This window comes from Nylanderia fulva, unplaced genomic scaffold, assembly GCF_048542155.1.
Source record: "Nylanderia fulva isolate GAGA-0341 unplaced genomic scaffold, ASM4854215v1 Scaffold24, whole genome shotgun sequence".
Lineage (NCBI taxonomy): Eukaryota > Metazoa > Arthropoda > Insecta > Hymenoptera > Formicidae > Nylanderia > Nylanderia fulva.
In genome coordinates, this window is record NW_028190304.1 from 413,058 (window position 1) to 436,932 (window position 23,875).

The window sequence follows — 23,875 nt, forward strand, 5'->3', positions numbered from 1 at the left end:
TCTTTTGTAATAAAAAATCTACGCTTTCATTAGACTCGTGCGAAGCTGTATACCCCATATATCCATTACGCTGCGCGGCTCGCGCGAGACTGATTCTCGTACGAGGTATCGCAAGTGCGGGCCCGATGGTCACATGACCATTGGCGCGAAACCGATGGTCACGTGACCATTGGCGCGGAACCGATGGTCACGTGACCATCGGTCCCGCGCTTGCGAGACCCCGCATAGAATCAGTCTCGCGCGAGCCGCGCACTGTAATGGACGTGTGGGGTGTACTAATCCGATCACGTGATCAGTTTTGCACAAGCCGTACAGCGTAGCGGACGCGTACAGACGCGCAAATCTAATGGAAGCGCAGATATTTCGAAAGATTCTTGTAAAAAATTATATTTTTTTATTCCTCTTAAAAATTATACATATATTGAATTTTTATGAATCACATAATTAATAAATATATTTCAATGCATGCATTGCAATAATAATTTTCCGATCTCTTCTCTTCAATTAAATATTCGAATTTCAATTTCACTGTTAACTTTGGCTTCTTTAATTTGATATATTCTTTTTAATAGCACTTTTCGAAAGTTACTTACTTAAGAAAAAAGCGATGAGTGAGTTTAGCATCAAATATGATAAAAACACGAGCCTTAAAAGTATTAACAATTAAAATATCTTAAATATGCAAAAAGATTTGCAAGTTCTAACGCAGATATTTTTTAATCATTGATAAGGCGTCGTTTATTTGACATAACGAAATGAAAAATTTGTTAACTGTATTTAAAGAGAGAAATCATTCATCAATTTTGTGTATGTACCAGGTTGTATTCGTGCAATATTTTCGCGCGTGTCGACCGCAGCTTTTTTTTACCTATTCGTGACAATTGTATATCGAATTATTTCATTTCGCGAAAACACGGCGTCATCTTTCATTTACACGTAACGATATTAATTAAACGGATCGACGAAATGAATGTCGCCATCAAATTCAACAGAAGTACGGTGGTTACGTTACCATACATTCGCGTAGCGTTAAAAAATATTCAGATATATGAAGAAAACCGCAAATACACGTATGCAATGTGGTTTTTTATTTGCAATTTTGATTTGCTGCTTCAATATCGTTTACAGTTTCGTTAGTCTACGTTTGCAATTATCTCTCTCTGCGAGATAAGAATAGAATAATTCTGCAAATAAATGAAAAAATGTTAAAAAAACAAACTTGTCGTATTTATTAAAAATTTGTGAAATTAGTTTATTAGAAATTTGGTATATAATAATACTATTAATTTAATTTTTTTACGCATTCATTAAAAGTTTGTGGAATTAGCATATTAGAAATTCGTTATAAAATAAAACTATTAAATTTTTTTTGTATTGATTACAAATTTGTGAGATTGATTTACTAATTCATTATAAAAGAAATATTAATTAATTTTTAGAAATTATCTCTTTCAGTTACAATGCCTATATCACAACACTTGATAATTTTTTTTCGCAATATACATATAGGAAATGTTAATAAAGGAAGTGCAATTATTTGAATAAACGATAAAAAACGCGAATTATTCGCGCAGTTTTCCAATTGTGCGACAATCGTTTTGTTTTGGATACTTTCCAAAAGGGTTCTCGCTCTAGCATCGGAATGACGTTACAGAGAGTGCTTTCACAAGCGATGCTGCACTCGATAATGCACAATATCGATATCTCTTGATATATTCCGTATAAGCGTATATATGAATATCCGAAATGAGGTATCGGGCAGATATGTCGATGTGACTTTTTCGATATCTATGCATTCCAATGGAGTCTCCTCACCCGAGGTGGGAATTCCCTTAAAGAGGAGAGTTCTTATTCCTCTTCTCTTTTTTTTTCACTACTTATCTCCGCGATAATTATGCAATTCTTACCGGAAGTTTTAAGTTGAAATTACGGAATCGCCACGGAAAATCGGAATAAATTTCTTCCACTTGTCTCCCGACCTTTCAATTCTACCTTTTTCTTATTATTTTTTTTATTCTTCACAATCGCGTGGAAAATGAACTAATTAGAATTTTTCCTTCGCTCTACGATTAGTAAATAAAAAATAGAAGAGGAAATATTCTTTTCACTGAAAAGTTGCAAAGATAGAAATTTATTATAGTTATATAGAAAAAATAGTAGATTAATCGGACGTGAACATGCGTAAAAGCGAGCAAAATAATCAATATCAATTATTTGATTATTTTAATCATATTTTTATTTAGCTCTATTTTTTATTAAACAAAAAATGTTGTGGCAATTTATTATTATTACAATTTGTTCCCGGTTAGAAACTGATAAAATTCTATTTTAATTTTTTTATCAGATTATCATAAGTGCTTTTAAAATTAAAAATTGTGGCGATCGTTTATAAAGATCGTCTTAAAATAATTTAAATTATAATCGCGCGTCTTTTTTTCTTAAGTCATTTATAATTAGGATACAATTTAACGTTACATAATTATATATAACATTATATAATTATTTTAGAACTATAATTGCAATTAAAATTATTTAATTGTTGAACGTTAAATTGTTTCAGCTTCAAACTATTTCAATTACAATTATAATTATATAATTATGTAACGTTAAATTATTTCAGCTCAAGTTATTAAAACAAATATATAAAAAATTATAATTATATAATGACAACATCTCTTCTTTTATCATTGTTATTTTATATAATAAAATTATATAATTTATAAAGTTAATTTACGTCTCGCTTTTGCCTCGTTTTCGAGAGATCGATAGAAGGACTCGCAAAAAGTGATGAAGCGTTTAAATGCGCCGACTCCGAACTTTTCTAATCTTCCCAGATGTCTTCGCGAAAGACCGCGAAGACGGAATTTGACGTAGCTCAAGTGCAATCCGTCCGCACGGAGAGATGTTCGCATCGTCGCTCATAAACAAAACGGTGTCCCATAAATATTCAACGCCGCGCTGTCTCTCTCTCTCTCTCTCTCTCTCTCTCTCTCTCTCTCTCTCTCTCTCTCTCTCTCTCTCTCTCTCTCTCTCTCTCTCTCTCTCTCTCTCTCTCTCTCTCTTTCTCATCTCGACGACACATCTTTGCGCGACAAAAGTTTGCGCGTTCTCTGCAATCTGCTTGCTCCTTTTCGCAAAACGTTAACGAAGCTTTCACCCTCGAACGATATGCAAATCGTTTACGGACCTCGGATGAAGTTGGTTCGTCGATATCAAAAGCGTCGGAGAAGTTATTATGAGGCTGAGATTAGCTCTAGACTCTCTATCTCGTCGCGATGGATTAAAAAAAATAATAATAATAGGCCTCGTGGAGGATAATGTCACCTGCGCGATTAAATTATTGTAGTATAATAAATGAGGAAGCTTTTGTCACGCGCGGATCGAAAATAATTATTCGTCGCTCGACGAATCCGCGATAACGAGCTCACTTTGCTCTGCTCGATATTCGTCAAATTAATGCATCACAGTATTGTATTATGAATCAGTAATATTATATAAATATCAGTGATACTATTATTATAAACCGATATGTTATTAACCGATCAGTAATATTATAAATAAATTAGTAAAGTTATTATAAACTAACAAATTGCTGTACATATAATTAATTATATCTGTTAAAATTAAAGTAATAAATTTATGTAAACTAGTAGAATAAATTGCGGTAAATATTACGCTCGATTTGCAATTTGTTCATGTAATTAACACAATTTAATTGTGTCAAAAACAAAATGGAAGAAACACAAAAGAAAGAATTATTTTCCGTAGTTTTTTGACGCTATATTTAATATTTAAATGTAATTACATATTTAAAATATTTTCTTTTATGTATTTTCATGTTATAACTACAATATATGATGAGTTGGAAAAAATTTATTGCAATAGCAACATTAAATGTGCTATTAATCCTTTAGAGGAATGTATTGTATCAAATGATTGATAAAACATTTATAATGAAATATGAGGTCTATTAAAGTTAAACATTAGATTATTGATGATCTATTAAATAATTTTCAATTGTTTATTTAAATTAAAATTTTTTTAAATTATTGAATATGATTGAGAAATGTCAAATATTGACAAATTTAAAACGACGGAATTAATATGCTGAATTTCCAAATTAACAAATGTTTGGATTTATGCAGAAAATATACACATTTTAATTATAAATATATATGTATATATACATATATATATATACATATATTAATCTATATATAATAATATAATTACAATAATTATAATTATATTTTTTATATCTTTTATATATTTTTATATATTTTATATATTTTATATATTTTTATTATATATTTTAATTAAATAATTATGATAAATATTATATTTATAATATGATTATAATAATATAATATATAATAATTATATTTTATTACCATAATATATACATATACAATTTATATAAAATATTTTGAGACATTGCATTTAGTATTTGCTTTTCACGACATTGTCACCGCGATGTACGCAAAATTTGTATTTACTGCCGTTTCACGTTTAATTTCCGCCTCGTATTATGCAGGCACGCTATTATCGCGATACGGCGATTTCGTCTCTTTCCGACCGCAAAATTCGGTAATGCGGGGACATAATTTTTGTGCATTATGCCGATCTCGTAACGACGGTGCTTTACGAGAGCATTTCCGGTCGATGTCGCATCAACATATACCTATACTCCTCATGTTGCAATATCCCCTGCTGTATTGTATTTATGGTCGATTCCCCGATATACCGGAATTGATAACGATAAATTAAATGCGATCAGCATATTCCGTGTCAACACACAACATTCAACATTCGAGACATACCATTAATATTATATTATATTAAAAAATAATGTTTTTGCAACATATATATTTTATCTTAATGTTAGTAGTTTTTTTATTATAAAATTTGATTATACCATATATTAATTGAAATGTGTGTTTTTGAGAAGTCGGTTAGATTTATTTATTTTAATTCTTAATAACGATTGCTTACGACTTTGAAAGATCTTAAGAACAGTTTATTGATATGTTTTATTAATAAAATATTTATTATTATTTAAATAAGTTAAAAAATTTTTTTAATATTAAAATATCAAATTAATTACTAAATTATATATATTAAATTATTTATTATTATTTATATAATTTATTTAATAAAATATTTAATATATATATATATAAAATAGTTTCATTAATATTTTCAAATATTTACTGCGAAAAAGAAAGAAGATTGCATGTATATTTAATTTCGCCAAAGAAGAGAGGGACCAGGAGGAGGAAAGGACAGTTCTGCGTTACGCAATTCTCGCACACGCACTCAACATGCGTAACACACATGCGTAAAAAAAATAATAAATAATTCCATCGAGCGGTAACTGTTTTCAAGGCAAATTGTTATTTATGCACTCGCCACGTGCAACGATCATTATCGTGGTATATGTTCCTTCTCACTCTTTCGCCTGTCATCTCGATGTCAACCGTGGACGAGCTTTGTAATAAACGTAGTCCGCGGAAAAACTGAATAGTTTTTAACGACATTTTAACCGACTTTTTGTTCTAATGTGTTATGTAAAGTAAATCTGAAAATGCGAAATCCCGGATTACGAAATAGAAGAGAATGTTACGTCTTGAACTACTTCTCGTAATTTATGTATGTACAGAGTATTTCATTTTAAATAATGCTTTTTTCTATTTTTCGAAAATCAAGGCTTCCATCGAAAAATGTTTTACATGAAAGTTGTAGGATTTTAAAGAGAACGTGTTTTGTCGTACGCATAATATCTTATTTCAGGTGGATGCATTTTTATTTAAACGGAACTACATTATAATTTTTTTACATAAATCGATTCCTCGTAATATTTAGTGCAAAAAATTGTTCGAGTAGAGCAATCGAAAAATAAATGAATAAACTTATTTTTCGATAATTTTACTTTAATAATTTTCTGTATAAAATAATGAGATAAATTGGTGGAAAAAAACATACTTTTGCGAATGTTTATCACACAGATATTTTTGATATTTTTTATTCACATTCATCTTAAAGAGATTTGAATGGCTTTTCAGCGGAATATTATCTTGTCGGACAATCTTTTCATTCTGAGAGAGAGAGAGAGAGAGAAAGAAAGATATACTATATACATATATGACATATCAATGTTAATTAGCATAAAATATGAATAGTGTTACGTATATATTTCCGCTAGACTTGTGGACCGATCACTTTCAACGAGAGGCAAAAATATTCAAAAGCAAATATTGCACGCTATCCAAGTTACAGCACCCTACTCGCTTTAACCGCTATTCTTATGGAGATCATCCGAGGCTCTTAAATTTTCATCATTTCCTATTACAGCTTTTAGACAAAATTTTATTCACTCTATCTCCATCGAAATCCGGCGGTTCTATTATCGTCTCTACCGTACTCGATTGAAATATTACGTAAATCCTTTTGGGCAAGGGTATTGCGTTTCACCGGGATTATTTGAAGGTCCGAGGGACCTGCGGACGTAGTTCATCTGGCCGTGTCGCTCATTCGACCCGTAAAAGTGTAAATAAATTTAAGCCGGGATCGCCTCGGGCATTTATTGTCAGGCTGACAATAAATTAAGAGAAATTATGTGTGTGGCGAAAGAGCCACGTGATCGGAAAAATCGAACAGTAAACACGTAGGAGACGAATTAACGCGACGGATCGACTTCAGCCGTCTCGTATCGACGTTCGTCGCCCTTTACCAATTTTAAAGTCAACCATGACGCAAATATTTATCTCGCCCCGCCGCGAGAGAAAATTGATTCTGAAATATTACGCGGGTAAATAACGCGCAATGACTCGCGGGATGCGAACGGGAGAATAAATTAATAAAAAAATAAAAAAGTAAATAAAATTAGCTGTGTGTGTGTCGAATCGATCGAGATCGTTATAATATAAATTACCTGCCGATTCTCGTTAATCGAGCAATTATTCATAATTATCGGGAAATACCAGTTACCTTGTTACTATTTTATTATATACTTATCAATGCGCATTAATACGAGTAGTACAGAGATAAGACGAAAAAGGCTAGAATATAAATATTGCTCTATTTTTATTCTGATATACACAATAATACACATGTTAAGAGCGCGCAATAAAATAAAAATGCTTATTATATTTCAAAAATATTGATTTTATTTATTGAATTTAAAGAAAAATAAACATGCATTCGTATGGGATAAAAAATCAATATATTTGAACGACGATAATATTTACAAAATTTTTTCATACCTCGAAAAATATTTCCGGACAGCCTCCTGGCTTTATCGATCCTGTAAGAAGACGAAGAAGAGCGTACGGTTTTTTTTTTTTTCCATTGCGACAGCATCGATAATGAAACTGACATTTAATGCAGAAGCAACACGCGCCTACATATCGCGTACGGTATCATTAATAAAGTATATTAAGCTTTTCATTGAATCATCGCGTAACCTTGCTTTCATAATTACGCAATCGCGCAATGATTGCATCGTCCTCGTATCGAGAAAAGGATCGTAGGTGCACCCCCTGTTCGATGTAATAATCATGTATACACAATCAAGCATGAATGATTGTAATCGCAATATGAATTGATCACCTTTTTATATCTTTACTCTAAGTTGTATTTATTTTCTTCCTTTAATAAATTTTTTTTATCATTTATTATAATATAAACAAATATTTTTATACTAAAAATTTCTTTATCATAATTTTCTAACTTTATTTTATGTATAATGATTTATTATTACATTACATTTTTATAATAACTTTTTAATATAATTTTATTTATTTTGATGTGTATTTATTTTTGTTATATTTAATTATTTTATTATATTATCCATATTATTATTTTAATATATTTATTTTTTGTAATTTGAAATGAAGATGGAACAACTATTATTTAAGCAACACGATCGATTTTCTCTTTTATGCAAGAAAGTTGCGAAAATTTTCGCTATTTTTCACATGAATTGTGATGAAAAATATTTCTTAAATATGTGCTTGATCATGGCACGAGATGAAATCTTCGCTGCCGCCACCAGGCTTGAAATTACTTCTTTTCATGACCATATAAATCATTTGCACGTTTATATTACCGTGTAAAAGTTTAAAAAGCTGATTAATATTCTCACTCGTACTAGATTATATTTAAAAGACGGATTATCTTATCTGATTCACGCATTGCTGTAATAATAAATTCTCTGGATCTTTATTGTATAAGATTTATCTTTTCTTTTTTTAAGAGCTTTTTCTACAATTTTATTCTAAATAAAATTTGTAATTAATAAAATATAGATTATATTTATGAAATATAACATAAAGATTGTATGTAATTTTTATTTTATTAATTATATTATTAAAATAAAATTATATAAAAATCTCCTATAGATTTTATATATATACCTATACACATATAATTTATCGACTTGCTCCGAATTACGAATTCCTTGTAGGAATATCAATGTTTTATTTGCCGCAAATAGATGTCGAACATTACGATATAAAATTACTCCTATCAGTCGCTCAAAGATTTTGATACATATAAATGTGTGCGACGTGTTTAGCACTTTCAACAACCGTCGAACGACAAATCGATCCCTTCGGAAGACTTACGATCATACATCTTTTATTCTCAGAGGTATTAGAAGCTTTTACGGTTCAGGAAAGAGAGAAAAAAAAATTTTTTATCTTATATAAAATGATGACACTTGTATCAAATTTATTTTTATTAAAGATATCTACCTATTTGATTTATTATATTTATCATATTTATAATAATTTTTATAATATATAATATAATTTTTATTTTATATTTATTATTATATTATTTTGTCATTTTATCGATTTTATTATTTTATTTTCTTATATATTTTTATTAATTAATTCTTAAGAGAGAAAAAGGAATTTTTTATCTTATATAAAATGATGACACTTGTATCAAATTTATTTTTATCAGAGATATCTACCTATTTAATTTATTATATATTTATCATATTTATAATAACTGTTATAATAATTAATATAATTTTTATTTTATATTTATTATTATATTATTTTGTTATTTTATCGATTTTATTATTTTATTTTTTATTATATTATATTATTACTAGAAAAAGGAAAAGAGTTACATGTATCGCGAGAAAAATTGTCCGTGAAACGTATTCTAATTGTTAAATCTTAGTATACAAGTTTAAAAAATCGCGAGTCGTATAAATGCTTAACTTAATTTTCTTAATTCTGAAAACACTCGTAGAGAAAGAGAGAGAGAGAGACGAGAGTCAAGAGACTTTCATGAGAAAGTTGCGGTCTTCTGCGGTTTGTCTAGAAGAGGATCACTCTCTCCTCCTCTCTTTATTTGTCCTCGTCCTCGACCAATTCGTGTTTCTTCTCCTTGCTCGCGTACTTGCCGGGACAAAGTTACCTTGACAAGCACGAGCGATTTGTGTGCATTGTTCTTCGTCAGCGGCAACACGGTTCTCGGGATGAGAAAGAGGAAAGAGGGTGCTTCTCTCTTCCAACCCCGCGTGTCGTCGCGGACCTAGTGGGGTTGAAGAACTCGTTGGTCCAAAAGTTTTATCCTCCGCTCGCGCTAACGCTTTTATCCTCTCGAGAAAGTACGCGTTTGCCGCCTTCCAACCACTTGACTAAGCCTGGAGATGGAGAACGAGACAAGGACGATAAAAACGATGCGACTTTCGCGTTAGCGCTCTTCATTATTATGTTAATCTTGGGTTTTGTCAATGTTCCATTTCTCTTTTCGCTCCCGCGCGTGTTCCTCGGTTTTATATTTTTAATTTTCAAGAAAAAACGGTCCATTTTCAAACGTTATTAAATCTGATGATAAATATCTGCGTTAAATTGTTTTTAAATATGTATACATTAACATATTTATATTTGATATCACAAATATTTCTTTATTATATAATTTATGACTGTCGCGAATCGAATCGCACAACTTCTGATTTTATATATTTGCGTAAAAAATAATTTAATGTCGTTGAATAATGTATTGCTAAATAATTCTTGTTAGGAGACATGCTTTATTATATATATATGTACATACTTAATATAAAAAATATAATTTTTTTACATATAATATAAAAAAAATATATATGAAATATTATGTGTAAAAATTGTTATTGCATATATAATATTAAATAAGGCGTGCTTTCTAATAAAAAAATTATTCAGCACTGTAGTATTGTATTGTACAATAAATATTTTTTTATATTTATATCGAAATATAAAAATATATACATATTTTTCTATAATAAAAATATATGTAATATATAATAAAAAAATATATAATACATATATGTATATAATAATAAATAAATAATAAATATAAATATATAATATATTTTTTATAATACATATGTATATTATGACGACAAATTGTAAAATCGCAAATTCATGTACTTTTTAATCAAGTAACGTAAATTATAATATAACAATTAAAAAAAAAGAAAGAATAATCGCAATGGGGTGGAGAATTCTCTCCGATTTCTTTTCTTTTACATATGTATGTCGCAGTTGACAGAAGATTACTGTCAATCACAATTTCCCCTCGTTTGTTTTCCTACGACAACCACGGTCTGAGGTCATTTTTTTTACCCTCTCTTTCTCTCTCTCTCTCTCTGGACCTCAAGGCACATTAATGCTAATGACACTAAAATGGTTGGACCTTGAATGTGAAACGACACCCGAGGAATTATGTACACGCGCGCATCGGTGAACGTATAGCTCGAGGTTGTTGACCCGTGTGTGGCATCCAAAAGTGCAGCTCTCGGAAGCGAAGAGGAAACCGAGAAGAGAGAGAAAGAGAGAAAAATAGATGGCCCCACCAAGGTCGTTCGAAGAGACTAGTACGTCCTCGTGCTATCGGATCGGATATCCGCTTTTCGTAATTCATCCGCAGCTCCTGATCGATCGCTCCTTGTTGATAACATTGGCGATTACATAACGGTCGCGCGAGATGACAGAAGCTTCAATTTCGCTCCCGACTTCGATTTAATTTCGACGCGATTATCCTCCGAGTCGTTTTTTATGATTTGATGATATTATAATTCACGATTACATATAAATGCGTTTTATATAATTATAAAAATATGTGTGTAACAGGAAAAATATTTTTTAGCACTATATTGTTCAATGAAATTAAATTCTTTTTAATAAATTTTGTATGGATTATGTATCATTTTTTATTTTTAATAGGAAATATTGTGTCAAATATAAAAATAATTTTTCATTATTTAAAATAAAATTTAGTAAAATAGAAATTAGAAAGAATAAGGGAGATACAATTTCGTATATGTTTATTAGAGTTTACATTAGTTTTCTGCTGATTGTGTTCGAAAGAACTCTAGCTTTGCCTACAAATTAATTCTGCTTTGAAAAATTTTGATTTATCGAAAATATCTGTGTAGAGCAAAGCATTTATGGTCGAAGTAAGAATTACACTTGTTTCATATTCATATACATATAATTAAAGCTCCTTGGTCCTCAACGCGGTCATGTTAAATTATGACGTCAGAGACGAGAAAATGCACGTTGAAAATTTTTGCGTGCCATTTTTAGACAAAAAGATATTTTGATGAAACAATTTTAGAGGGTTTTAACGCACTTTGAAAATATTCCGAAAACTATTTTTTTCATTTCACAGTCACTTAACAACCATAAAATAATTAAAACATCGAACGTTGTCATACAGATGACTGCGCATGTGCAAAGCTGCATGTACGAATCAGGTCTCATGTCACTGTCATTTTACAGCTGTTGATTGATTATAAATAGAAAAGATTAATATTTCCAAAATATTTTAAAATTATATTAAAGCCATCTAAAATTATATTTCATCAAAATATCTTTTAATCTAAAATAGCATGCAAAAATTTTCAGCGTATATTTTCTCGTTTCTGACGTCACAATTTAACATAATCGCGGCGAGAACCAAGAAACTTTACCAAAAGAATAAATGTAAAAATAAAATTTAAAAACAATGAGTGATATTTTTTGTTACAATAAAACTCCAATATTATCACATTTTTGGAATTGCGTAATTTTTGTTTTTCTTCGTATACATTTTTGTAATTAAAAAGTTCGTATGGACATAATGTAATAAAAATGTGGGCCGCTACTTTAAAAGCATGTTTATTCATCGTCCTGACAGGATGAAGAGACCAATTGAAAAATCATTTTTGGACATACGTTTATATAAACTTTTTTTTTAGTCATTTCTCGATGAGTAAAATACGTTTCTGAAGTATCGGTCCACATTTTTATTGCACTCTGTACACACAGTTATATACGTACATATAGGGTGATTCTAAATAAGTATGAAAAATTTTAAAGGATAATTCTTTGTCGAAAATTAAGAAATCTTTCATGTAAACGTATGTATATACTCCTATATATCCCACCCTGAGAAATTACACTTTTCTAAAGAGGGAGATGACAATTAGGTTTTATTTTTTTCCTCAAATTTTGTTTTTGTTCAAATATTTACTATAATTTCGTTTTGCTTGCTCTTTTTATTCTAAAATTCTTAAAATTCAATTTCTCGTAACTCGAAAGCTTTTAACCATTTAGCACAGTGTTGTGCATTTTAATATAATTTTAATTTTTTCCTTTCTAGACTATTGATTTTACGAAAAAAAGAAGAATAAAAAATTCCGAAAATATCGAGTTTTTTAAGCTAATTTTATCTCCCTATAACAATACTGGAAATTTTTAAAAATCAAATATCCTTTTTACTAGCAAAAAGTCTCTACTAAATGATATTTTAACTTGTTCAAAATCTGAAAAAAAAATCTCCTCACGAAGGGATGCAGGAGTAATAAAAGACCCCCTTAATAATTTTTGACGAGGAATCGTCACCGAAAATTTGTCGCGCTTATTTCGAATCACCCTGTACATCGTGTAGTAGAATTACCTCGCGGAATATAACGGGCCGTCGAGGAGGAGCGAAAGGAGTTGATGGCTCGAACAATTCGAGGTGCAGCCAGTCCTCGAGGGAGAGTTCCTTTACCAGCTTCGGTAACTTGCGCGTACGTCGTTCTGCCTTTGCTCCGCCAGGCTCATCCTCCGCTTATCTGCAAATTGTGTTTCCAACGGACGATTACCCTCCATTTCCGACTTTCTCTTTCGATCCTCCGCGCTATCCCTCTTCGGGATCCTCGTACGGAATAAAGACGATACCGTGTGCTCTCTCTCTCTCTCTGTTCGTTCTAGATTTATCCTCGCGAGACGCCTTGCTAAGTAAATCATGTGTTACATCAGCTGTTATGTATCACGATAAATATGCATATTAAGGGGATCAACGACATTAAGGGATTTTTCGAAATTGACGTATCACGGATGATGATACAAATTTGATTAACCCCTTTCTGTCAAGGCATAATGTTAGATCAATGTATGGATATCCTAGTATCAATTGTGAGCTTTCGACATATTGCACTGCGATAATGTTTTTAAAGAAGATATAAAACGCACACAATAATTTATTATAAACGTCTAAAGAAGTGCTAATTTATTTAAATATTATTTAAAAATTCAAAATGTTTTATATGAAACTTATATAATACTTTAATACTGAAAAGGAATCAATAAAATTGCATGAAATTTTAATAAAAACTTAAATATCGCAAAAATGTGATAGACATAGGTTTCTTAAGTGCGAAATAAGAGTAAAATAATTAGACATAATTTTTTTTAATTTCTGGCTTTTCCAAGGAATAAACATCCTCTCGGAATAAAAGGAATAGGAAAAATAAAATATGGAATGAAATATCTCGAATAATCCGATATCTCTGAAGCAAGAGATTCCATGCAGACCTATTAATGCTAAAAATATTATTATTAATTTTTTTACCTTTCCATCGATGTATATGGATACCCAGATATCAACCATGTGTTTTTGACACATTACACTGCGATAATTCTTTTAAATAGCTGCTGGAAATCGAACATTCCTTCGCATTATATTTTATTGCAAAGTTTCCGAATACAAAGGGTCTTTGTATTTTGTGTCGGGTAGAGAAAAATTCCGATGCATTTTTGACATTTAAAGTTGCTTTGGGATACCCGGGTATCCGTTTATTGACAGAAATGGGTTAAACGATGCTGAATTTTTTTACAATTTCTCTTTATTCACACAGAAAAGTTAAGCCAGGGAAGAGGCAAAAAAAAATAAATACATCAATGGTATTCGAGAAATGGCTATCGCGGTGGCGACCCAAAAGTGTACCTCTGTTTTCATTGGTAGAAATCGAACGATTCGATAACCGCGGAAAATGTCGCCGCACGTTTGCGCGATCCTTTTTTGCAGTCTGCGTCAGCGCGTTTTATCTATATATAAAATACCACTCATTTTTCAGCTGACGGCACGTTCGTAACTGGATATAGTATGTCGAGTCTCCTGATCCTCTTTCCCTCTCTGTAAAAGCAAACGCCGATGTGTTAGTACCGGTTGATTACACTCGTAATTAGGGATCTAGCCAGAGATCCGACACAAATGCAAATTCGTGCCGAATCGAATCAGACGATGCGATTTCGAATCGATGAGATTTATCGCCCGCTTACGTGGTGATTGATATTCCAAAATTTTAATCATAATGTTTAACGCATTGATTAATTACCGCTTTTGCATCAGTCTTTAGTAATACAGATGTGTTTTTAATAATACAGGATTTAGGAATATAGTGTTTTTAATCATATGAGTTATCAAAAATATAAATTAGGATATATACATATATTAGTTATATAAAAATTAAATATATATTTTATATTTAAAATTCTTTATTATAGAGAGAAATGGCTTTGTTAATAAAATAATCGAAACATTTAATAAAGAAAGCACTAATGCTATTGGAAAAAATACTCTATTAAAAAAAGTTTTTATTTTTAAAATTATTTTTTCTAAAAATATATTTTTATTGTATTTTCATTTAATTTGTAGAGATATGAAAATTATATTTCTTTGCAAAAAAAAATGCAAATATAAAAATATACTTTTGAAAAAAATGATATCTCTGTAAATAACATAAAAATATAATAAAAATACTCTGTTTAAAAAAAGCAATATTTTTTTAAAAACATTAGTATTTTTTTATTAAATATTTTAATTATTTTATTTAAAAAATCTATTTCTTTCTATAATGAAAAATAAAAATCTATTGTGTCATCGATTATTCCTCGATTATTTCTGCTTCTGAACAAAGGGAGAGATTAATTTCCATTTGGTTCACGCTTAATATCTGAATAATACTAGGTTAATTTTCGTTATTATGGAGACAGAAACGCTCATAATGTTCAAACAGCCGCGTGATAACGATCAGTTTACTGTATAGAGCTGAGAAATCTAGATTATATTATACTTCTTCCATTGATAACTTTGATCCGTTAGTTAAATATCATTGCTCAGAAATGCAAAAGTATTTAAATATCAGAAATATATTCCGATTAATATTTCATACTTTTTATATACTTTCCCGTAACTTTATATTTGTTTTATAATATCCAAATGTACATTTTAAACACTTGTTTCTAACGTTATTATTTTATCTTTGCTTTTATATGTTACGCCTATATTTATTTGGAATATTTCTAATTAAATGAATGTTTTATGTTACGAAATTATTAGGGGATTATGCTAATTTATCACTGAATTTTAGATTGTGCGCACGAAAAAGCACCGATATATATGATACGATTACAACTATTTTATTGCGTCGCTGATTAAAAATCGCGATGCGAATTACAACTGATTCGTGGATAATGTGGGAGAATGATTAACGATAATGAGCAAACCGGAATAATTGGGCATATCGTTGTTGCGAAATGAAAATGAACGCGGCTCGAGTAAAATAAATGTTGATGGAACATCTAGCCAGAGTTCTACTCTACTGACACGCTAAAAATGCTCGCTAATTACTCGGATAAACACGATGTACACGTTACGTCTCGGCATATTGCGATTTTGAAATGGCATAGTGCATTTTAACATTCGCGGAGAGTTTCGTAATAATTATTCAGAAATATTATATTTTACTCTAATAAGCTAAATTTTGTCAAAAATACACGCGCAATTTATATGCACCTATTATTAATTATATTTAAAAAATTAATTATTCTCAGAAATATTATATTTTTCTCTAAACTGAATTTTGTCAAAAATACGCGCGCGATTTATATGTATTATTAAAAAAATTGAAAGAATTATATAAAAAAAGCAACAAAATAATTACGTTGTATATGTATAATGACATGTTCAATATATGTTTTGTAAGAGAATTAAAAATGTAATTATATAATTATGTTTTGTAAATTATATAATGACTTTTTTATATTTTCTCGCGAAACATATTTTAAACATATTATGTAGTAAAACCGGGAATTTCACGACGAAACACTAATTGCGAAAACTTTTCAGCAACTTCCTGACAGTTCGATAAATCCCTTTTTAATGTTTAATTATGTCACCATTCATCATTGTTGCCGAATGATGATCATTGCGTACAAAGCACGCTTCAAATTGACGCGTTTGTTTTCGAAAATTATGATGTCATTTGAATATTATAATTCATTTTGTCGGATTACGGGCTGGGTTTCAAATCGGAAGCTAAGAGGAGGAAGGAGGGAGGACATATTGGATAATAACTATACATAATCACATCGATATTATAACTGTTTGAATCTGGATTCGTGTTCCAATCCTCGTACAATCGTATTGAAATTTCACCGTGACCCATCCCTACTTTTTCCTTCCCTCTTCGATCTTGATGACCAAAGAAAAATAATACTATCGTTACCGATAAACGAAGTCCGCATTCCGCGTATTTTATTATTTAATCCTTTCTGCGATGGTCTCTCTCTCTCTCTCTCTGAAACGATACGTCAGCGGGATGTCGATGATTTATTAATTCTTCGTATAAAGATTATTACATTGTACTACAATTTCATGAGAGAGAAGTAAAAATATATTGACAAAACCGATTATAGGATTTATATAATTCAGATTTCAAGTAATTTGACCGGTTAACCGAGCAATAAAGTAAAGCGAAAAGTTGACTGATTAAATATTATTGCACATGAATTAATGGATTTTAAATTAGCATCACTTCGCATTAATATTAAACGACTTAAACGACTAGTGACACATTTCATTTTTTTTTTACAAATACAAACATTTTATCTAAGTAATAACATGAATACTTTTCAAACTGTTATATATTTTTTAAATATTAAAAAAACACTTTTAGCAATATGAAATAAAATTATTACTAAAATATTCGAACACGTATTGTCATTATTTAGTTATTGAAATTTTTATTACGTAAAAAAAATAAAGATTAATCGAACCAAGAGAAAGATTGATTTTTTTACCACTTTTTTGCTATTCTTCTAAGAATTTTATTTAAATATGTGTTTATTTTTTATTACATTTTTAAAAACTTCTCTTCAGCAAATAAATCTTTCGCTATGAACAATAGTCCATTTTGCAAACCTTTTCTGTGTATTCAATTCTGTATGTTTCAACAAATTTTCAAATCCTCTCTTTTCTCTCTGCTCTTTGAAATATTAAACGAGTTCTTTTGTGATTTACAAGTAAAGCTCTTTCTTCATCATTTCTACATATTTTTTAAATGTTAAATATTATATTAATTAAATTTTTAGTTATTTTACTTCTAATTATTTATATACTTTTATATTTATAATTATTTTATATTCTTTCGAAATAAATTAATATTTTTGAAAAATTACCAAAATAAAGTGGCCAAAGTGATTACGTTGTAAAGAGTTGCATCTGAAATATGATTTAGAAATTCGGCGAAATTTTTCGCAAAAAGCTGTCTATGCATACATACAAACATTTTGTCTTCAATCGTGCTTATTTCGCGGTCTGTGAAATTGCGCGGCTGCACAAATAAATGTTTGGTTGCGTTCTCTCTCGCGGAAGCTGTCAAAAAAAAAAAAAAAAAAAAAAAGAACTGGCGCGTTGCTTTAAGTGCCTGGGTAAAATTGGAGGAAATTCGTATTCGCCCCGCGGTCTCGCATAATCGCGGTGCCGTTCTGCATAAACTCAACTTCCGTTCGCTTTCCGATCCTCCTACTGTCGAACTACTACTGCAATACTTTCGCGTGAGTAAACAAAGCGACGACGCGATGTTTCGGTTTACACGCCGATTACACGCCAAGTCCATTTGGGCGAATTTACTTATGCACGAGCAACGAAACACAAGAGATGAGGAATCGATTGAGATCGGGTTTTCTCGACGTAGGGTTTGGTAATAATAAAAGTCCCAACACACAGTATTTTTACGTACATCGCGCGGTTCCTTTTTCCAGTTTTTCCTACACAGAAAGAATTTTCTCTTAAATTTTACCCTGAAAATCATATGGGACAATATGGTGTTGTAAGAATTTTATAAGAGTTTTTCTGATTAATATTTATCACAATAAAAATATTAATATCTACCCCAATAAGATATAAAATATACTGATTAATTTTACTATGTACATAGTAAAATTTACTATAAGTACAGATTAATATTTTTTATTGTGATAAATATTAATCAGAGAAACTCTTATAAAATTCTTCCAACACCATATTATCCTACAATCACCATAATTTTCAGGGTAAGTTCTAAGAGAAAATTCTCTCCGTGTATATCAAATAAGATACACAGATTGCGATGATAATAATGAAAATAGTAAAAGCTTATGAATAATATATGCAATGGCGTATCTATTAGAGAGAGAGAGAGAGAGAGAGAGAGACTTGCAGCCCTTTCTGAAATAAAATTCTAAATACGCCACTGAATATATACATAAATATGTACGTAAATATTATAACAACGAAACCCCATAGTTGTGAATAAATTAAAGCGGATATAACGATACATGAATTTCATATGGAATATTTAACTATTCCGATGGAAATGAGTGAGACTTTATTCAAAACCGCGTTATATTATACATCTTTGTAGATATATATATATATATATATATATATATATATATATATATATATATATATATAATATATACGAATCTCGTGTGTCTTTGGATAAATGAAATATTAATTCGTTTACTTACACACTGCGCTGCTTCAACGTTTTATTTCATTTAAATTAATAACTTTATATAAAATACTCGATAAAATTTGCCAGTATCTCATACATCCGATATAGTTGATCAGAAAAAATATAATATCGAAAATTTAACGATGCGAATTTTTATTCGGGATGTGGGACGATTTTAATTTAATTTAATCAATTGATTCAATGGGATTATAATTGTATCGATTTAATTTTAAAAAATAAGCAAAATATGAAAATTTTGAGTCGATTTCAGCCGAAGAAAAAAAATAACGAAATTTTTTTCTCCATTGACACTTAATCGGTGTCTTGATGAGTAGTCATACCGTATAATAAGGCATCTTGTGGAAGTAGCCTTGGCGTTTTTTGTCGATTTTCATAACAGAAAATGAAGGCTGCGGACGTTAATAATTATCATTCGGCACGTCAGCTCGATATCGAACAGACTCCTAGATTGTACAGCTGTTGGAAATTTTGATGTCGAATGTATGCCCTTCCGTCGTAGTCAGTAGAGTCCCTTTTTATCGACATCAGTTACCCAACAACAACCTCGCTTTTGTTACAAAGGAACCTTGATCCGGCTTTGCCTTGCCCTTTCTAAATTATATGGCATGGAATTAATTATGAATCACCGTTTCCTTTCTGTTACAGGTAAGAGCGTCGACCAAAAACTTGTGCAGTTGGATTGTCGCAAAGTGACTTTGACAAGAAGGTAACGCAAATCTTCCAGTTATCAACTAACAGGAGTAGAGCTTTTAACTTTTCTTCAAAGATCATTCATTTCATACATATATATATAAAAACCATCATGCATATTACATATAATGTGGCTCGCATAACCGGATTCGAGAATATTTGATTACTCGCAAATAAAAAGTTTTGCGAATTAAATTATAAATGTCGCACATTTTCATGTAAATCCTCCAATGGAATCTTTATATCTTCTTTCATAATGACGATACTAAATTATTTATAAATATATTATCATTCATTGCGTTACATAAGAGAGCCAGTGGACACGTGATTTGTAGTAACATCGATAATTATTTGTAATAACGCGATAAAATAAAACGTGTAACATCGATAAACTGTTTTTGAATTATAATGCGTGTTTGTTGAATATTTATTTTTTTTATTCCTGAACAGATTTTTTTTTTTAATGTTACCGACAGAGATTTGGTGATTTCTCCTTTGCAATACATTCCTCCGTGATGGCGCCACCAAATCCAGTCGGGCTGATTGTCGTTCGCTAGATATCGACCTTAATATACAGGTCTTTTCATCTTCGCTCGCGTCACGCCATCACGAGATAAAACAGACCGATAAAATTTTCCCGATCGCATACAAAGGACAGATCGACGAACAAGAGCATCATAATGCAATCTACGCGAAAGTGATATCGTTACTTCGGTAAGAAATTTTTTTTTAATTTTTAATTTTTTACTGCGAGATATTTATCCAGAATGTAAGAGAGCTTTTTAAAAGTACTCGATGATGCATTTATAAGTTTCATGCATTTTTCAAAATTATAAGTGATAAAAGCGACACATATATACTGAAAACGAATTTATTACATGAGATATGTATACACGTTATCACGCATAAAGGAGAATAAGTTATGTTCGCTTGCAAACGCTGCAATTTACATGAATGACGCTGTTACATGTACACATAGTAGACACCGCGAGTGAATGGAGGTAGAAACCGAATCGCGGATTGCAGCTAAAAACTCTCGCGCTCTAGAGAAAGTATAGCGATTGGACAAGAGTAACTACTTCCTGGCAACTATAGGAGAGCGATTGTGTACACAGCGCGACTCCGAGTAATTTTCCTAAATTCCAATCTTTATCTCATCTTTCTCTAAAAAAAAAAAAAAAAAGATAACTATCGCGTGACTCTAATAACATTTTCAATTGTCATGAAATGCCGCGCGATTTTTCAATCCGACCCTTCTGCCGTTACGCCATCGGCGGAATTAAACGTATTAAATTACTAATATCCTTCAGCGTATATTAGAGAAGGTGGTGAGGAAAGGGGAGGGAGAAAATGAGAGGGTTGTTGCCCTATCCAATCCGGGAGGCGAATTTGCCCCCCTTCTCTCTTCTCCCCCCCGGGGGAAAACGCGGTCGTCCCCCTTCAGCGTTCTATTCTCCCTTGATGACGAGAGGCAGCATGTGACGCTCAGCTGTGTATGTTAAAATCCCGAAATTATTGCGGCTCGATGTACTTACTCTCTCGGAGCGCACGATTATATATCCGGCGCGCGTTTATATCTCGTCGCATCAAGCGACGACGATCCGGGGGACGTCGAGCAATTGACCTCCCCACGCGAGATGGGTTAACGAACGGGGACGGGGAAAAAAATCAGGGATCTCGCGGAAAAATATTGTCACAGTCGCGCAGAGTCGCATAGTTAATCAATACTGTGGCACTCGCCAGTGGAGGGGTTGAAAATTAACGTAATACTGTATAGGACTTATACACGACGAATCTTGATGTTGTGCCAATATTGTGTCTGCTTTTCTCAAGCTTGATCCTTCAATTTTATTTTATTTACAAGATACGGCATTTGAAATTGTTGTAGTTATCGATTATTATCAAAGGGTTCTCTTTCATCCAATTTTAGATTTCAATGTGTCTGCTTTTCTCAAGCTTGATCCTTCAATTTTATTTATTTACAAGATACGGCATTTGAAATTGTTGTAGTTATCGATTATTATCAAAGGGTTCTCTTTCATCCCAATTTTAGATTTCTTTCAAAATTCTGCGACTTTTGTTTAACCCATTTTTCTATATAGATAATAACATTCCCACAATAAGTCGAGATAATAGTTTCACAAGTCTCCCTTTATATATGTATGTTTATGTACATATAGATAGAAAATAAATATAAAATAGATTTACAATATATATATATATGGAAATTTTTTTATTGATGATTGAGTTAGACTCTAATAATGTCTTCAAGAAAGTAAATCCCTCGACGGAACTCGATCTTTAATATTTAGGAAACTTGCTTTACACTCTTATTATCCGCTTAGACTCTGGATAAACGATTCTAGAGTTCGACAACTTTTTCTTTCTATATTGCGCAGTCGACTCCATCGCTGTCACCCCAAGTCGTGACATCAATATTGCGCGATGAATTTCTCTGGTTTACGGGCCACGCACGAGCTCGTCATGATATTTGCCGTTAAAAATAGCCTTCGCATGCCATATGGGTCGGTAAAAGTGCATCATGGTTCACATGGCATCCATGTCCTCCTTTCGTAAACTTTGCGGTGGCCGTTTCTTTTTTTTTCTTTTTTAAAAGGGACTACGAGAGAGAAAGAGACTTCCCTCTTGGGATCCCTATATATGTCGACTTCTCTAAACGGTTAAAACTTGAGCGATACACAGTTGCGTTGACGTTAAACGACGAGAATTATCGTCTTACATCAGATTACCCAGTTATTACAGCGGTTTGTTGATTCAAGGGAATTACTCAAGCGATACGCGCGTCGGTGTGAAATATCGCAAACTTCCTTCACGATCGACTCGCGCATTTTCTCGCAAAGATGAACATACAATGTGTGCGTGAGGAATAATCACGCTCGTGTTAGACGTGGCGAGACCTTAAAAACACCGTGTTCCTTTCGCAGGTTCGACAACGCACAGTTGCGTTAGCAGCCAGTTCATTACGCAACGCATCGCGCTTTCACGTTGTCATTCATTAAGTCGCGCCAGTCTCGCGGATGCATACTGTATATACATTCTGCATATACGGGGAGAGAACGTGACAGGACAGTCGATATTATAACGCGCCCGGTTAGGTTGGGTTGGGTTGGATGGTGGGAGCCGCCAAGTGGGCACACGAGTAGCGAAAACCCATTAACCGTGACCCTCCCCGTGTGTTCCTAGTTTAAATGTAAACTATTCGAAGCTACATACAAACACGCTTGCCAAATATAAGGCTGATGTAACGAAAGAAAAATTATAAAGTGCATTATAAATCGCGTTAGTGCGAAAAAAGCATAACCCAAATCTGTACCCAATTTCTATGATTGATAACTTAAACCTTGCCCTCTTCTTTTGCTCGGCGACACTTTTGCGCGTTTATCGGCGATTTTGACGTTCAAGGCTAGACAATTCGGAATGCGCATTTATTGAATATTTTTAGCGGTGCAAAAAACAAAATTAACAAAACGGAAGCCAGCGATGACATGAATTCAAGAGATGGATTCCTTAGGCGAATTATAATGCGTAAATAAGCCAACGAAATCGCATTGTCACGAGCCTCTGGTCCGTCTGGCGGCAAGGAATGTCGCTCGACCACGGTTAGGTCGTAGCGTCTGATAAATGATCGCACTCGCGGAATATTAAGACTCTCCCCGACCACGTACGTACAATACGATACGAGAGACGCGAACAAATGTTCCCAGACGCGTAACTACAAGAAGGAAACACGAGCTCCCTCACGTAAACACGATTCAGAGAAGCGACGGTGACGTTTCTCGATTTGATCATTTATAATTTCTACGACTTCTTAAACACGTGAATTAATTAATCTTTTTCCACGAAAATTTAATAATTTTTTTCAAGGTAGGATTCAATCTCGCGCGAAAATTATATTCTCAATTCTTTTAAGAATTTTTTACTTGTTTTTAGATATATTTTAAATGACAGTTTTAGATATTCTGAATATTCTTTTAAAATAGATGCCCAAAATTATCAGACATTTCTAATTTATAAAATTATAACGTAGGCAAAATGGGATTGATTACATTA

At 31.6% G+C, this 23,875-nt stretch overlaps 1 protein-coding gene across 8 annotated transcripts in view; it reads left to right on the forward strand.

Moving 5' to 3' along the window:
• The window catches only part of LOC114934251 (protein gustavus-like), a 284,303-nt gene that overhangs the window by 64,630 nt on the left and 195,798 nt on the right, over window positions 1-23,875 (forward strand). For 5 of the 8 annotated variants that reach the window (XM_085483229.1, XM_085483226.1, XM_085483228.1 and 2 more), the window contains one exon: window positions 19,760-19,820. The exons of the other annotated variants lie outside the window; for them this stretch is intronic. The gene's annotated coding sequence lies outside the window, so the exon portion shown is untranslated. The remainder of the gene's footprint in view (window positions 1-19,759; window positions 19,821-23,875) is intronic. 8 annotated transcript variants of the gene reach the window in all.